The sequence below is a fragment of the Lontra canadensis genome, unplaced genomic scaffold, assembly GCF_010015895.1.
Source record: "Lontra canadensis isolate GAN:19392208 unplaced genomic scaffold, GSC_riverotter_1.0 scaffold23, whole genome shotgun sequence".
In the NCBI taxonomy this organism is placed as follows: domain Eukaryota; kingdom Metazoa; phylum Chordata; class Mammalia; order Carnivora; family Mustelidae; genus Lontra; species Lontra canadensis.
In genome coordinates, this window is record NW_022631017.1 from 22,974,841 (window position 1) to 22,991,865 (window position 17,025).

At 35.4% G+C, this 17,025-nt stretch overlaps 1 long non-coding RNA gene across 2 annotated transcripts in view; it reads right to left on the reverse strand.

Annotated features, from left to right (window-relative positions):
- LOC116870577 overlaps positions 1 to 1,275 on the reverse strand; it is a 73,484-nt gene extending 72,209 nt beyond the window's left edge. For both annotated transcript variants that reach the window (XR_004383248.1, XR_004383249.1), the window contains exon 1: positions 1,155 to 1,275. This is a non-coding gene — a long non-coding RNA (uncharacterized LOC116870577). The remainder of the gene's footprint in view (positions 1 to 1,154) is intronic.
- Positions 1,276 to 17,025: the final 15,750 nt, after the last annotated feature.

Sequence of the window (17,025 nt, forward strand, 5' to 3'; positions counted from 1 at the left end):
TTCTCTTGAGCTACCAGGACACACATCCTAGATATTCTAAACCTCCTACTAGGTTGACTCAAACAAAGCAAAGAAAGAAATTAAAAAAAAAATAAAACAAAACAAAAGGGAAAAGACAAAAAAAAAGCTCAGGACAGCTGAAGAGAGCTTCCTAAAGTAATCAAATGAAGAGGTATTTTGTGATTGAATCATCAGTCTCAGTAAGTTGAAGAGGGTTCCATTCTTATTTTCAAACTAGAGAAAAAACATATATGCCAATCTCCAGAACTTTCTTTGTTTGATGCAGAAGTATATTTTTAGCTTTTTTTCGAGGAAATCAGCCTCCAGTCTCTGCATCGTTTTGGCTGGTTTCTACATCCTGCTAATCTATCTTCTGCAGCTTCCCCAAAGCTGCTTATTTTATGGCAAATAATGTGAAAGAATTTTTGAATTTTCTCTGAGATATCCAAAATTTTACTAAGTGCTGATGCTTTTTCCTCAAAAATAATTCTCATGAATGTTCCTTTCTCTATTTCTATATCTTATAAAAACCATATTTAATACTTAACCTTTCCTAGAGAGATTGTTTTCAGTACTCTGAAAATCAGTCCCAGAAAACTGATTAAATCATTTACATATTCTTAGTCTGCACCAAAACCCCTTTCTCTCTTAAGTGAGTTTCCATTTTTTTCATGATTTTATGATTTTTCAGTCTTTCAGAAATATGGTCTACATAGCTTTCCCCCTTAAAGTGCCTATTAGAGTTTTCAAAATGCCCAAGGAATTGTTTACGAATGATATTCTAAAAATAGGTGTATTCACAGTGTGAATACATGTTTGTTTATAGATATATATAAGCAATGATAAAAATGAAATTCACACATTTTTGAATAGGGAAGAAGCTTAGACTTTGAGCCATATTCATTTGGGACCAAATGTTGGCTCTTCCACTTGCTAGCTGTGTGATCTTGGGCAGTCGCTAAGCTCCTGCAGCTTACTCATTTAAAACATGAAGATAATAATGACTATTTGGAAGCATTGTTACCAGAATTAAATATGTTAAAGAAATAAAGGGTATAATACAATGTCTGGTACCTGGTGGGTGTCCGCAAATGGAGATTAGCATTATTTTCTCATAAGTCATATTATATTTTCAAGAAATTAAGCAATATTACCTGAAAATATCCAGGCAATTTTCTCACCAATATCTATCCTTTAGAAAATGCTGCTGCTTTGAAGATCATTTGTAGATCATAGTTTATGCAGTCATTCTCGAGCTTAAGTTTTCTCCTCGGCTCCACTCTAACAAAAATAGCTGCTCTGCTATCACTTTCTGGCTCTTCTACTTGTTCATGCATTGTTTCAGACGAACTGTAACATGTTCTAGAACCATCAGAGGGATTCTGCCCTCTGCAATTGCCTTGGAATCAACTTCTCCCACAATTGGTTGTCGCTTGTAACATTTGTTATCAGTTGACCAAAATGTTCAGTGGAACACAGATTAGGTTGTCATGCCTCTGGTGTGTCTGAGGTTCAGAACTTTTTACTGGACACATTCTCTTGTCACTTGATGCTAAGAGGAACGTCAATAGTAAAACTTATCTGGACGTTGAATATGATGTTACTGATAGAGTTAGGTGTCACATTATATAGTAGGCAGTAGTGTTGCCTGATAGAACATTGACTTTGTGCCAAAAGCACATTGGGTTCACTATAACTGTCTAGCTCTTCACATGTCAGTATGTCATTTGCTAGCATGCTAAAAATGTAGCAAGTGGCCAGGATTATTTTTAGTTGGAAAAGCATCATTTACTTCTTATAGGCTAAATAGATCTTTAATGAATAACTTCTGTAATTTAACCTTGTTTTTAACAGATGAAAAGGGAATAAATAATCAGTGATTTGAATGATGGGTTCTCCGTAACAATGAAATATTTAAATGCTCTTACCAGGAGCATTAATGGACCATAACGTTTCTTTTGACAACAACAAGTATTTTGTACTAAGTGAGAGTGATCTTTTTTAAGCTGAACATAAAATCACAAACACAGAGAGCTACATTTTGAACTTTTTATTACTTTGAAGTGGGCTTTTGCTCAGGTTGCTTGCGGAGGTGTTTTCCTCAACTGGTGCATGCATGAAGATCTCTTCTAAATCAGCATTAGTTTCGTGATTAACTTTGAAACAAAACCCTAAATTTTAGTCACTGGTATGAAATGTTTCTTGGAGCAGGAAACTGGAATTTGCTTTCCTCTAGCACTAACTCATTCATCATTTAGTGCCTCTGATATTAAATGTCATATTTTCAATAATCTAAAATGATGCATGATTTACAAAATATTTCAATTTTATTGTTATAACACCAGGTATAGTAGGCTGAATATAGTAACATGAGCTTACTGGTAAAGAGTTTGATGAGATTAATTGAAACCAAAGTGAGATCTGCCTGTGGAGTTTTTCCTGACTTAGAGTAAGAACCCAAGGGATGGTTCATTCATTCATTTCAAACTTTGAGTTTATGCTCTTGTGGTGAACTACTTTTCCTCCAATTCCTATCAAAAGAAGTATAACCAAAATAAAATGTTTTTGAATAATTCCTTATAGTAAATCAAGAATAGCCCTTCTATTTCCCATAAAAGTAGCCCTTTTAGTAGATCATTATGTTAGCAAAAACCCTGATCTATGGCTTCACCAGAGGGATGGTTTTGTTGTTTATTTCTTTGTGTTTTTATGTTCTAAAGGGATAATTCTTTGTCATTTTTTTGGACATACCAAAGTTGTGGTATTTTCCTGTATTATAGATTTTAGCCAGAAGATTAGAATTCTCTCTAGATAATTCGAACAGGTAGGGGTTTGTCCCAGGAATTACAGGCATAACCGTTGTTAGGGCTGGCTAGTAACATAAAGGGAAGCCAACCTGCTGGTCTGTGTGACCTGTAGACCTAGAGAGGATTCTCAAGAGTTCATTTGGATGTTACTATGAATTTTAAGACTCTCCAAAACATGACTCCTAATGTTTCTGTTACCTGAGCTGCCCTAAGTGGATGATTTGGAAGTCCTCACTATGTCTCGTGTTGTCTGCTCGTTTTTTTAAAATTGTTGTCAGGAAAGAATGCTGCTTTCTTTCCTGCTCCTTTCTGCCTCTTAATGCTTGCTCGCCATTTGCCAGCCAACCTGGAACCATTCAGTTAAAGGGGGCCTGGGTCTGGGAAATGGAGTTTCAGGTTCTCCTCCTTTGAAGCACACTAGAAAATAAAATAGTCTTAGATGGGGCTGCTATAACAAAAATACCGTAGATTTGGTGACTCAAATGGCAAACATTGATTTCTCACAGTTTGGGAGTCTGGGAAGTCCAAGAATAAGGTGCTGGCAGAACCAGTGTTTGGTGAGTGAGCTTTTCCTGGTTTACAGATGGTTATCTCTGGGCTGTGTCCTTACATGACAGGGAGACAGGGAGATAGCTCTTATGTCTCTGACTCTTTTTACAAGGGCCCTACTCTCATAACCTAATATAATTCTAATTCTTTCCCAAAGACTGTATTTCAAATACTATCACATTGCAGATTAGGATTTCAACATATAAATTTCGGGTGGACACAAATGTTCAGTCCATAGCAAACAGGCACAGGAGACATGCAAAGTTAAACATAAATCTGGTTTAGTTCATCCTTTGTCACCTCTGTATCCACTTATGCCCTTCTACCCATATGCTACCTTCAAAAATAAACAGCCATCTGACCTCAGGTTTTCTCATGATACGAAGTAGATCTTCATTGTATAGCCACATATGCATATGGCCATATACAACTCACTCTTTCATCAAAAGGGTAGACTCACAATTCCATGAATCACTGTATCTCTGGGTGATGTCCATTCTTTTTCAAACTTGGTTTGAATTTTCCTTTGATCTCTTATATCTTTATTCTGGACTGTAAGGTTAATCTCTACTATTGTACTTTATATTAGAGGAAGAGGAAGCCTGGAAAACAAACTGGTTGATATACACAAATGTATATATCATAAAGCAGAAAAGAAAATGAGCTTACTTTCTATACGCCTGATTTCTGCAAGTGAATAAGAAGCCATAACTGGTATTTATAATTTTCTTCTCTCACTATCCATTCCATTTGCCTTCAGGAAGCTCCTTAGCTGGCCATGGTTCTTTACCTGATGTGGGGATACAACACCTCCTTTTCAAAGGACTGGAGTACTTAGTGGCCCTGTTTATGTGGCTTACTCCATTCTTTTATTAACCATTTTCACTGGACCTATAAGTACTAAGATGCAACCCAAAGGATCCCTTGAATACTTATTGCCTTCAGTATATAGCAACAACTCTATTTATTCTTGATAATCAGGATAAATCACTCCAGCTGGTACAGCAAACACTTCTTTGTCTATTGACTTAGTGGTGTGAAGAATTCAAAGTGACAGAGGATAGTTTAAACTTCAAGTTCAGAGGAATCATTGTCAGGTCCACTAGAGCCAATAATGGCAAATAGAAAGAAAAGATTTTGTGATTGGGTCCCTAAGGATAACAGTGAGAGGAACCAACCACTCCCATTCCCACTTCTTAGTTCCCTGATTGACGTCTTCTAGTTAAAAGAAAAATAGCACAATATCAGTTGCTGGTTCAAAACATACACAAAATCTTGCACAACAGCACTTAGCTGGTCAAGGTATTATTAGCTGGTACACCAGCTGGGTCTTTAATAGAGTATTCCACTGTCATATCAGGTAAAGAAACTTGAAGTGATGTTGTACATGATAAGATCAATAGATTCCATGGGGTTGAACTTTTTCCCATTCTTTGCTGGCAAACACGTTGTTTGGTCCAAAGCAAAGTTTTGTGGGATTCAGGATAGAGAACCAGAAATTCCATTAAACTTTGGGTAGTGGTGCTTCAAAGAAGAGCAGATAGTAAAGGCATAACCATATCTTTTGCATTTATTCCTATGAAACATGTTGCTTCCTCTTCCATGAAGAGGTAGAGTAGTCATCCTTGCTAGTTGATCCCCTTGTGTATGGTGTCATAAAGGAAATCAGCATCAGACTCAGCTTATAGCATGCTAGATATTTAGCAATAATGGTAGCCAGAATAGTCTTGTTGAAGGTAAGACCAAGTTTTTAAACCCATGCATAGCCTCTATTCCTGATGCTTGATTATTTTGCTCATGAGCCCATTGACAAGCTAGAGTAGCTGGGGAAAGAGGGTGGCTAGAATCCACAGAAAGTGTTATCTTCTTCACTATCAGTAAAGTGAAGAAAAATTATTCAGAATATTCTTCACAGTTGTTGCCTTTTTGTGAACACTTCCTTGAGATACAAATAATTTCACTCCTACCCATTCCCGGAAGTTTACCACTTTTTATTCTGATCTTGCTATCAATCCATTATTTTGTTTCTTTCAAAGTGTAGAACAGTGGAAAAAGTGTTATCCATTTCCCATGATATAGATCTGTCATTTCAAGGAAAGTAAAAAAATTGAATGCATTAATTTATATATAAATTCATCCATTTTTAGAGAATATGGTATATAATTTGATGAATTTTAGCAGATGTGTACATTGTAACCTCTTCAAAACCCAAAATACAGAATATTTCCTTCATTCAAAAATAACCTTGTGCCTCTTTACAATCAATAACTCCACTTATTCCTTTTCCCAAACAAATACTGATTTGCTTTCCGAATTAGTTTTGACAACTTATGAATTAGTTTTGACTATTCTAGAATTTCATATCAATGAAATCATGAATTAGTTTTGACTATCATAGAATTTCATATCAATGAAATCATGTGGTATAGAATATTTAGTGTCTGTTTCATTTCCTCTGTAGTATTTCTGACATCCATGCATGTTGCTGCATGTATCAGTAGTTGGTTCTGTTTCACTGCTGAGTAATATTCCATTCTATGAATATATCTTATCTTCTTTTCCCATCACCTTGATGTTTTCTTTTTTTAAGATTTTTATTTATTTATTTATTTGACAGACAGAGATCACAAGTAGGCAGAGAAGCAGGCGGGGGTGGGGGCGGAACAGGCTCTCAGCTGAGCAGAGAGCCTGACGTAGGGCTCTATCCAGGACCCTGGGATCATGACCTGAGCCGAAAGCAGAGGCTTTAACCCACTGAGCCACCCAGGCACCCCACCTTGATGGATTTTTATAAGCATTTGTTATTCATTCTCATGGGTAAATACTTATGAATGGAATTAATAATTCAAATGTCAAGTGCATATTTCACCTTATAAGAAACTCTCAAAATATTTTCCAAATGGTTGTAGAATTTTTATTCCTACCAGCAATATATGAGTGTTACCATTGCTACATATTCTTGCTTGTACTATCTATTGTCTGACTTTTTAATTTTAGCAATTTCTATTGGGCATTGATTGGTTTAACTTGCATTTCCTAATAATTAGTGATTATTATATTATTTTTTAAGATTTTTATTTATTTTAGAGATAGAGTGTGAGCAACGGTAGGAGCAGAGGGATAGGGAGAATCAGACTCCATCCTGAGCATGGAGACTGACACAGGGCTGGATCATACAACTCTGAAAGCATTACCTGAGTTGAAATCAAGAGTCAGATGTTTAACCAACTGAGCACCCAGGCACCCTGATTAGTGATTTTTCAGATGCTTATTGGCAATTTATGTATCTTGTTTTGTAAAGCATCAATTCAAATATTTTGTTCCTTTATAATTTTGTTATTTTTCTTATTATTGAATTGTAAGTTGCCTTTATATATCCTGGAAGCAAGTCTTTTGTCAGATATGTGTATTTTGAATGTTTTCTCCTAGGCTATGGCTTACTTTTTTATTTTTGTAAAGGTCTCCCCAAAGGCAGTCATCTTTAATCTTGATGAAGTACAAATACCAATTTTTTTTATGGTCTAGCTTTTATGTACCACCTAAAAATAGTACATAGAAATGGTAAAAATAGTACTCCAAGTTCACAAAGACTTTCTCATGTTTTATCCAAGAGTTTTATAGTCTTTTTTTTAAAATTTTTTTAAAGACTTTATTTATTTATTTGACAGATAGAGATCACAGTAGGCAGAGAGGCAGGCAGAGAGAGAGAGAGGAGGAAGCAGGCTCCCTGCCGAGCAGAGAGCCCGATGTGGGGCTCGATCCCAGAACCCTGAGATCATGACCTAGAGCTGAAGGCAGAGGCTTAACCCACTAAGCCACCCAGGTGCCTCTAAGAGTTTTATAGTCTTAACTTTTATAGTTAGGGCCATGATCTATTTCAAGTTAATTTTTATATATGGTTTGGGGTAAGGGTTGAGGCTTATTTGTACATTGTAGTATTCATCTCCAGTTTGGTTTAGGTATTTTTCATATTTCCCATGTCTCTGTTTAAAATGTTCAGTCTTTCCTATGGTTATATGAACATGTAGGTCATATTTCAACACATAATTGTGGTAACTGTTTTAATGTTCTTGTTTATAAATTCTGTCATCTTTATAATTTTGAGTGAGTTTTGATATTTTTCTCCTCATTATGAGTCTTATTTTTCTGTTCTTTTTATTTTTGGAGAACAGATTTTATGAATTTTACTGTGTTGAATGCTGGACATTTTTAATATTACCATAAATGTTTTTCAGCTTTGTTCTAAGACACATTAAGTTATGTGGAAACAAATTGATTCTTTTAGGTCTTGAGTTTAATCTTTGGTAGGTGGGATAAGATAAGCTGATTTTGCCATACTGCTAAGGGAAAACCATTATGGGTATTCTGCCCAATGCCCTATTTTCCACTGTCACTTGGGAGAGGATTATTCCTGACTCTCTGAAAACCTAGTGACTTTTCCCCTCAAATCCTTGTGGGTTGTTCTGTTTCCTCACACATTTGCACTCACCAGGACTCAGCCACAGACTTGAGGGAAGGGAGATCCTCTGAAGATACTGAATATCTATCTGGGTGCAACTGTCTCCACTCTGGCACCCTGACCAGCAAAATGTAGCCTTCTCCAAAGAGGAATTTGTCAAGGATTTGAGTACACTTGTTCTGAAATTATGGGAGATGAAATGCTGTTGTGGTTATCCAGTCAGTTTTAGGGCACCATTTCTTATGCAGGGGAGAAAGTTCTTGTCTGCTGACTAGAAATCCTCTCCCTTGGGGATAGTGCTAGAAACTCCCTGTGACTCTGGTCCTCAGTCTCCTTTGCCTTTGCTGCATGTGGCATACTTTACTCAATAAACCCTCCTTTTTTAGTGATAATTTTATACTCTCTTTGTCTTAGTCAATCTTGTTAAGTAGTCATCTGACTTGGGGTTTCCAGAACTCTTTACATATATATACTGATAGTCACATGAGTCATCACCATAAACGAGTAATTCAGTAGTTATGTGTTGGTTTTTAACAGTTTTCCTTTCAGAGATTAATTCATTGTAAAGATTGTGACTACAATTATTGTGAATTAAGAATCTGGGAATATATTCCCGATTTTAAAAAAAAAAAAAAAACTTTGCTAGGGCCTTCTATCTAATTTGTATGAACTCCTTTATGATCTAGATTTTTTGGGGGGAGGTATCATTTATTAACATTTTGTGGTTTGCTGTTTCCCTTTTTGTTTCAGTTATATTTCATTATTTATAAAATTTAAATTCTTATGCAGTGAAAGTTATTAATCTTTACATTTATATCATTCCTTCCCTCATTTCAATGCATATGAATGAATTAATCTCATATCCAGAGACCCAATAATCATTAAATACTATTTTCTGCTAGGTTGGCAGACATTTTAGAGCACTCTCTCATCTAGCATATTTCCCTCTATAATGAGGCCAGTTCCTTCCTTCCTGGCTGTCCCCACCCCACCATTTGGGTAATCTGTAACATCATTGGGATGGGTCCATGAGAGCCATGTTGGCACAATACAGTTCTTTTTTTTTGTTGATGGTATATTATAACACAGGGGCCATCTAACTCAAGACAATCTAATTGGCATTATTTTCCTGGGATTTTAAATATGAGCTCTAAAATTAAAATTGGAAACAAGGGGAACCACTTGAATGGATATAATGTATTCCTATGATGCTGCAAAATGGACATCTTTCTGCACTGTATCTTTGAGGCCTTTAGTGAAAAATGAATGGATGAAGTTAGTTCTTAGTGAGAAGCAAAGGAGAGAGGAGAAGAAAGAGAATTTTCTGGGGTTTTGATGTCTTCCCCTTTTCTATTTCATTTTTTCTCCAAAGCCAACCTATATTTCTGTCCTTAGGCATTAATGAAATGTAGCTGTATCTTTATAATAAATTCTCTTTCTCATTTGCTTGCTTTATCTAGTTAAACTTATAGTGCTAATAACACAGGAGTTCCACTAATAAACTATTCAAACTTTTTTTTTCAGTAATTATTTTGATATAAGCTGTCAGATGTATTATCCAACATCCTCCATAAGAGTAGAAGCTGTGCAAACTATATGCCATCTTCTGGGCAGCACGTGAAGGCAGTTTGCAGAGGAAGGACTAAGGTCAAGTCAGAGCCTGGCTATGAAGAAATCTATCAGATTCTATTGTTTCTAAGAAAAAGAAGATTGTACTTGAGCCGAGTTAAACAAACAAACAAACAAAAAGCCCCCAAAAAACACCCCCCAAAACTTCTGTGTGGGTAGTTTAAGTACCAGGACCTTATAGCTGGAGAAGGGACAGGAGCAAAATGTAAGGATAGTAAGAGAAGACAGGAAGTATCATTTAGTAAAATGAGGTAATCCACACAGAATCAGTGTAGGATGCATCTCAAGGATACAGAGTTTAGTTAACCACTTATTTTTTTCACTGAGCAGCTTTGAATGCATAAGACATTGGATATTTCACACAAACCAACAGATACCGCCCTTTCCTTAAGGAGCTCATATTCTTGAGGGGATTGAAAAAGAAGATCTTAAATAATTAATTTCTTAGTTATTTACTTCATTGTTATTATGATGAGTGCCATTCAGAGAATCATTAAGAGAAGGAATTTGACTAGGGCTGCATGATATGAAATGATTTTTTGAGGAACTAAAATAAAGTGTTTTTGTATATATTTTCTAAGCCAGATGCTAAAGTGTCAGACTTGTTCCAATGGGCCTGCGGATTTAAAAAGAAAAAAAAAAATCACTTTATAATTTCTTGTAACAAAAAAGTGGCAGAAATGTAAAAGTGTATGAGTATAAATTTCTGAATTCTTTTTTTGTGCCTTTGACATTAATTTTCTTCTTGAAATAAGTGTTAGTCTTGTGACATAAAATGCAGAGAATAATACACTTTATCTAGTTTTGTCAGAAACAAGTAGTGAATGCAAAGACTTATCCTGCCTTAGAAATCTACCATTCTAAGTGGAAAGGCTTGGACTATCAAATAAATACAATGCTGGTTATATATATTTCCTTACATTGTTTTAGTAAGACTTGTTTCTTTCTGCTGTACAACTGACATTGCTCAGACTTCTCTCCAAAACATCAGGCACTGGAAAGAGAAAGAAAACAGGAGAACTAATCAGATTTTAAGCATGAATTATGCGCCATCTTATAGAGGAAGAGGTTGGCCATTTTTGGCTGTTTCCTTATCCTTAGAAATCCATTCTTTTATTCACCAATCTGTCATATTGAATCATATCTAGTCATATCTAATGCCAACAGAACAAAACTATTTTTCCCAAGGCCATGGATCTTTGGAGTTTGTGTTTAGGCTTCAAGGAATCAGTGAAAACGTAGAAATTGTATACATAATTGCAAGCGTATTTTGGAGTGAGGATTGGACAAGAAAAATGAGTCCATAATATTTACCAGTTTTAAGAGAAAGCGGTGAGTCAAAATTGTTAGGCAGCCATTCCCAAAAAACCTTGTTCATCTCTGAAAACTATCCCACATTGATCTCAATCTGGAAGCGGTTCTGAAAGATGTAATGTGCTTAAACATAAACTGATGCTTGTGCTTCTTACTGGTTTGAGAAATGAATATTTTCTCTTGCAGATCAGACAGAGAGTTCCTAAAGATATAGTTTTTATGTATTTTGTAATTTTCTTAGCTTCTAGCACAGGGATTTAATCTTAAAGAATAATTAAAATTTCTTTTAAAAATAACAAATCCTTGTTCCTCAAAATTAAAAAAAATAATTTTTTTTGTGAAAATTTATCTACCATCATATATTTCTACATTTCTGTAATTTACAATTGCATTCAATTATTTTTTATAGAAATATTTTTATTTGTAAAAATATTAATAAAAATGTTTAATGAAAAATACACATACAGTTAGTTTGTTATTACCTAATATCATTGGGTTATTTTGAAAAGAGACCTTATAAATGTCATTCTTTTCCTATTATGCCTAACTTAAAAAATGGTGTAGTTAGTAAATTAAATAATATTGTTTACTCAGTATATGGTAAGCAGAATAGAAGCATCCCAGTGATACACACCAGCTAATCCTTAATAGTCTGTGAATAAATTATGTTGAAATAATTTCACAGTAAGGGAGAATGAGATCACAGATTGAATTAAATTTAATAATCAAGTAACTTTAGGATAAGGACATTATTTGGGGTACGTGGGTGGCTCAGTTGGTTAAGTGAATGACTCTTGATTTCAGCTTAGGTCATGATCTCAGGGTCCTAGGATCAAGAGGAGTTTAGGTTCACCACTCACCAGGTAGACTGCTTTTCTCTCTCTACCTCTTCCTCCCCCCCGACACACGTGCATGCACACACACACACACCCTCTCTCTCTTTCTCTCTCTCTCTCTAAAATAAAAAAATAAATCTTAAAAAATAAAAAATCATAAGGAAAATATTAGATATTTTCAAGGTGGGTATGGTATAATCACAAAGGTCCTTAAATGTGGAAGAAGAAGGCAGAAGGATCAGAGTCAGAATGATTTGATAAGAGAAACTCAGTAGTCTACCATTGGCTATGAATATGGAGAGGGCCCATGAACCAAGGAATGCAGGTGGCCCCTAAAAGTTGGCAAAGGCATGAAAATGGATTCTTCCCTGGAGCCCCCAGATAGAATGGAGTCCTACTGACACCTTGATTTTAGCCCAGTGAGACCCATTTTGAACTTCTGACCTCTAGAACTGTAAGATAGTAAATTTGTATGATAAAAATGGTAAAATTAGTGATAATTTTCTACAGAAAGGACAGGAAACTGAATACACACTATTGGGTAGAGATAATAACATTAGGTTATGTTACTGTCTATATACTATGCAGAGAATAATTACTTAAATACTTAATATACTTTTTAAATTAGACTTTTACAGCAGAGGGCAAAAGTAAGTTTTATATCAAGCTCTGACTCCAGAGCCTATGGTCTTAACCACTATGCTATACAATCTTCTTTTTATAAATCATTGAATGAATGATAGAGATATGTAATGCCAACTTGCATATATATGGAGCACATAATGAAGTGTTCAGAAAATTCTTGTGAATAATTCATATTATAATTAATAAAGTGAATTTTCTATTAGAATCCAATTCTTAATGTTCTAAAAAGAAGTACTTTCATCAGTAGAATGTTCAGGAGACTGGAATTATTCTACCTTCCTGGACAGAGGTTTCAGTGGTTGGAGCACCTTTGAGCTTGGCTATTTCTATCTTAGCTGTTCATTACATCAGTCATTGAGAGATACTCAAATCTTTGAGAACTTATTTCTTATAATTTTGAGAATAAGAAGATATATGAATGTCCTGAGTACACCTTGGTGAATCATCTTAATCTGGGTGTTTCCCTCAAGGTGTTCCAAACAGACATTTTTAACAGTATGAGAAAGTGAAAGCATATCGAACGTAGGCCAAGTTATAGATTCCCTACAGGTAGGAGTCATATAAAACAAGCAATCCATTTTTTCTTCAACTTTCCAAACTTGTTTTTATCCATTTGCTTGAAATGTTTCTCTCTTGCTCTATAAGTACGTTATGTGTAGTGCCTGATTCTCCCTATGGTATTTGCTTTCCATTAACTTCCTATTGATTTTCGGTTATGTGTACACAGCACTGAACGAACATAAACTGCAAACACCAGACTTAAAGAAGTTCTGCACTGTAACTGTTTTATCTTGGTGACAAAGCACTACAACATGAATATTGTCTGTGCCCTCTTTTTAAAAAAAAAAATGTATTTGAAGGCAATTGTGACAGGTAGGGTCAAGTCTAACCAAGTGCTGTTGTCTATAAATTATAGTGGGAAGAAATTTGGCATGTGGGATGAAGGATGTTCATGTAAAAAGGACAAATCAGAATAGATAAAGATGAACTGTTGAAAATATAGCATTATGGAAAGTGAGGTACTGTATAAATCATGATGAAAAGAAAGGTACACAAAGATAGGAAAAGGGAGGAGAAGTGGTAAGGAAGAAATACATAGCAAGTCAAGATGATACCTAGAAGGGAACACAGTTTTGAGACGAGTGAAATTTTAAGTTATTTTGACTTAAAATGATTAATCATGACTTTCACATTTTATTTTTTTTTAAATTTTTAAAAAGATTTTATCTATTTATTTGGCAGACAGAGACCACAAGTAGGCAGAGAGGCAGGCAGAGAGAGAGGGAGGAGGAAGCAGGCTCCCTGCTGAGCAGAGAGCCAGATGCAGGGCTCGATCCCAGGACCCTGGGATCATGGCCTGAGCCAAAGGCAGAGGCTTTAGCCCACTGAGCCACCCAGGCACCCCTGACTTTCATATTTTAAAAGCATTCATATTTTCGGTGTTTTGCCTGAGAATCTCAAACACAATCACAATACTTTAAAATCAGAGAGATGGAGCTCTATATTGGGCAAAATACTTAACTTCTTGGGGCACCTGGGTGGCTCAGTGGGTTAAAGCCTCTGCCTTCAGCTCAGGTCATGATCCCAGGGTCCTGGGATCGAGCCCTGCATCTGGCTCTCTGCTCAGCAGGGAGCCTGCTTCCTCCTCTCTCTCTGCCTGCCTCTCTACCTACTTGTGATCTGTTTATCTCTGTCAAATAAATAGATAAGATCTTTAAAAAAATATACTTAACTTCTTTATTAGTTTCAGTTATATCATTTGTAAAATGATGATAAATATTAACTCAGGGTTATTGAATGGCTTTTACCGTATTAAAGAAACTGGAAAAGTGCCTATGAAACTTTAATATTCTTAAAACATAATAGAAACAACCAAAACTCATATTGATATTGAAGCAGATTGAAATAAACAGTAAATGGAACAGAAAACACTAGCCATAAATACAAGGGATTGAAATCATCAAGCAGAAAAGCAATTTTCGTTTAAAAATTTAAAAGAAATTTTAAAACCTTTAAAATTATTTTAAAGGTTTTAACAAAAGTCCACGATTCTGATTAAATGTATACCTGTATACATTTAATTAGTGGCCATTAATAGAGCAGAAGAAATAAACTAAGGAGATTGATGGTGGAGATGGGATTTTTTAAAGCTGATCTGTTGTGGAAATGATCTGAAATTAAAAGATTGTATGAAATTCCTATATATTATAATCCCATGTTTCAAGAGTTTATGAATGTATCACTGCATTAAATTGAGGATTTTTTCTCTATCGAATCAATAACAAGTAATTTTCTAGAATTCTAAGATTGTATTCCACTTTTAGATAGTATTTTTATTATTTATTATGTGTGTATTTGTTTTTTAAATACTTCATTTATTTATTTGACAGAGAGACAGAGCATAAGGGGAAAGGGTCAGAGGGAGAAGCAGACTCCCTGCTGAGCAGAGAGCCAGAAGAGGGGCTCGATCCCAGGACTCTGAGATCATAACCTGAGAACCAAAGGCAGACGCTCAATTGACTGAACCACCCAGGCACCCTTTAGATAGTATTTTTAGAAATGGAACCCAGGGACATATGGGTGGCTCAATTGGTTAAGCTACTGCCTTCGGCTCAGGTTATGATCCGGGAGTCCTGGGATCGAGTCCCATATCGGGCTTCCCCTGCTTTGCAGGGTGACCTGCTTCTCCCTCTCCCTCATCCTCTCACCCTGCTTGTGCTCTCTCTCTGTCTCTCTGTCAAATAAATAAGTAAAATAAAAAAAAAAAAAGAAATGGAACCTAAATTATAAGAAAATTTTTATCATATTTTTAAAAAATGTTTGCATAAGAGACCTGTATTGTATAAAGAACACTTAAACAATATTCATCTATATGAACACGATGTCTCCTCTGAAGCATTTTTCTTATTAAACAAGGGAATAAAAAATGTGGGTTTTTTTGGAAGAAAGATAAGCTGGCTGTTTTATCTTAGCTTTACGCCTTCTTTCTTGCATATCATTTGTACAAATAAGAATTTCTATTTATCTTTTTTTAATTATTTGAAACACTATTTTGGTTTTTTTGTAGCATATTTTGTTTGAAGAGTTCAAGATTCTAAAGCAAGAAGCTTAGTTACTGAATATTTTATATTGATCTTGTTTTTTTCCTTTCCATCAAAAGTACTTACAAATACTTCAAGTGTAGGAAATAATACTTTGATGTGTTTCTCCTTTGGACTGGTTGAGTTGGACCAGAGTGAGTTACTGGAATATAATTGACAGAATGACTTTTTCTTGCAGAATGACTTCTTGGACTGCTAAGTAATTTGTAAAAACTTAATCAAATGTTCCTGGCCCTACTGTAAACTTAACTCAATTAAATATTCCTTATACAAATTATTAAAAAAGGAAAAATGGTGTCTGTTGAATGCCTATTTACACATTCTTACCTTTCTCAGAAATCCCTCCTAGTTCCGACAAACATTGGATCTTGATAAGCTACTTTATTTTGGTGTATAAAGCCTTATTCTGGACCATGGCTCAGTCTTGTAAGTCACCATATTTTCCTGACTGGGGAGGAAGGAAGCTAGGTTTCAAAGTGTCTTGGAAGAGAAGATATGGATGTATCCCCCCACTGTGGCCCTCCGATTGTATGATTAGGGTTTAGATCTTTTAAAAGTATCTACTTCCGGCAAGACTTCTTAATGTGGCCTCTCCTGCTAACTGATTCCCCTTCTCCAAAACTGTTACATCAAAGAAGAGCACGGAGGAACTTGGAATTTGGGTGAGTTTTACATGCATTAAGAAAGGTGCATAATTCTTTTTGGCTTATTTCCTCATAATTCAGTCAAAATTTGTATATGATGGCATTGTTCTATTTGTTTATCTATATTTCTTTGGGAAACAAGATTAAGAAATCAGAATGTTCTACTGAGTTCTCTTTCCCAAATTTATCTTTGAATTGTCCTAATTTAGAACCACAACATGGTTACTCTTTGAACGCAGCAATTTGGTGTATTTTTAGCTTCTGTTTTCCAAGGTGAGAAAAACCAAAGAGGAAAATTCCCACTTGTAGCCAATTCATTTATGAACTGGAACTTCAAGCCTGTATCACCTAACCAAAGCTTAAGAAATATTCTACATACTGACAAAAAATACTCCTGATCGAGATTTTGTTTCCTACTGGGGTATTCCTAGGGCACCAGTTCCAGATTGGGAAAGCATGCAGAAAAAGCAACTGCATTTGCTCTTTTCAGACCAATCCTTGCCTTTTTAGTCATATAAACCTTGGTTCTCTCACTGTGTTCATAATGTCAGCCCTTTGTGTTAGAAATTTAAAGTGGGAGTAGGGACATTGTAAGACATCCAACTCTTTCTTCAGTGCCTTCTATGTGGAAGCATGGTGACATGTGCAGCTAGCACTGAACAAAAGTTTTAATGGGAGGAGAACCTAGTACAGAAATTGGAACAGAGCAATAACACACATAACCATCAGTCCCTCAAGTTGTATTTATATTTGCTTTAGTCAACACTTTCTGTGTTTTAGGAAGACCACTGATCTTTTAAGGTGGAAGAGAGAAGAAAGTAGAGATGACCCAGAAAGAGTTTTGAGAAAGTTTATTGCAGAGTCCATGTGTAATAAATATTTGGCACGTTAACAATTCAACCTTCATTATGAACTTCGAAAATTAGACTCTACATTTTTATGATAAAAAGAAGATGGCCCTGAGACTTGAACCTGGAGAAAGATGTTCAGCAGGCTACTGACCCAGAGGACACCTTTGCCTTAGTGTGATCATCACCATTA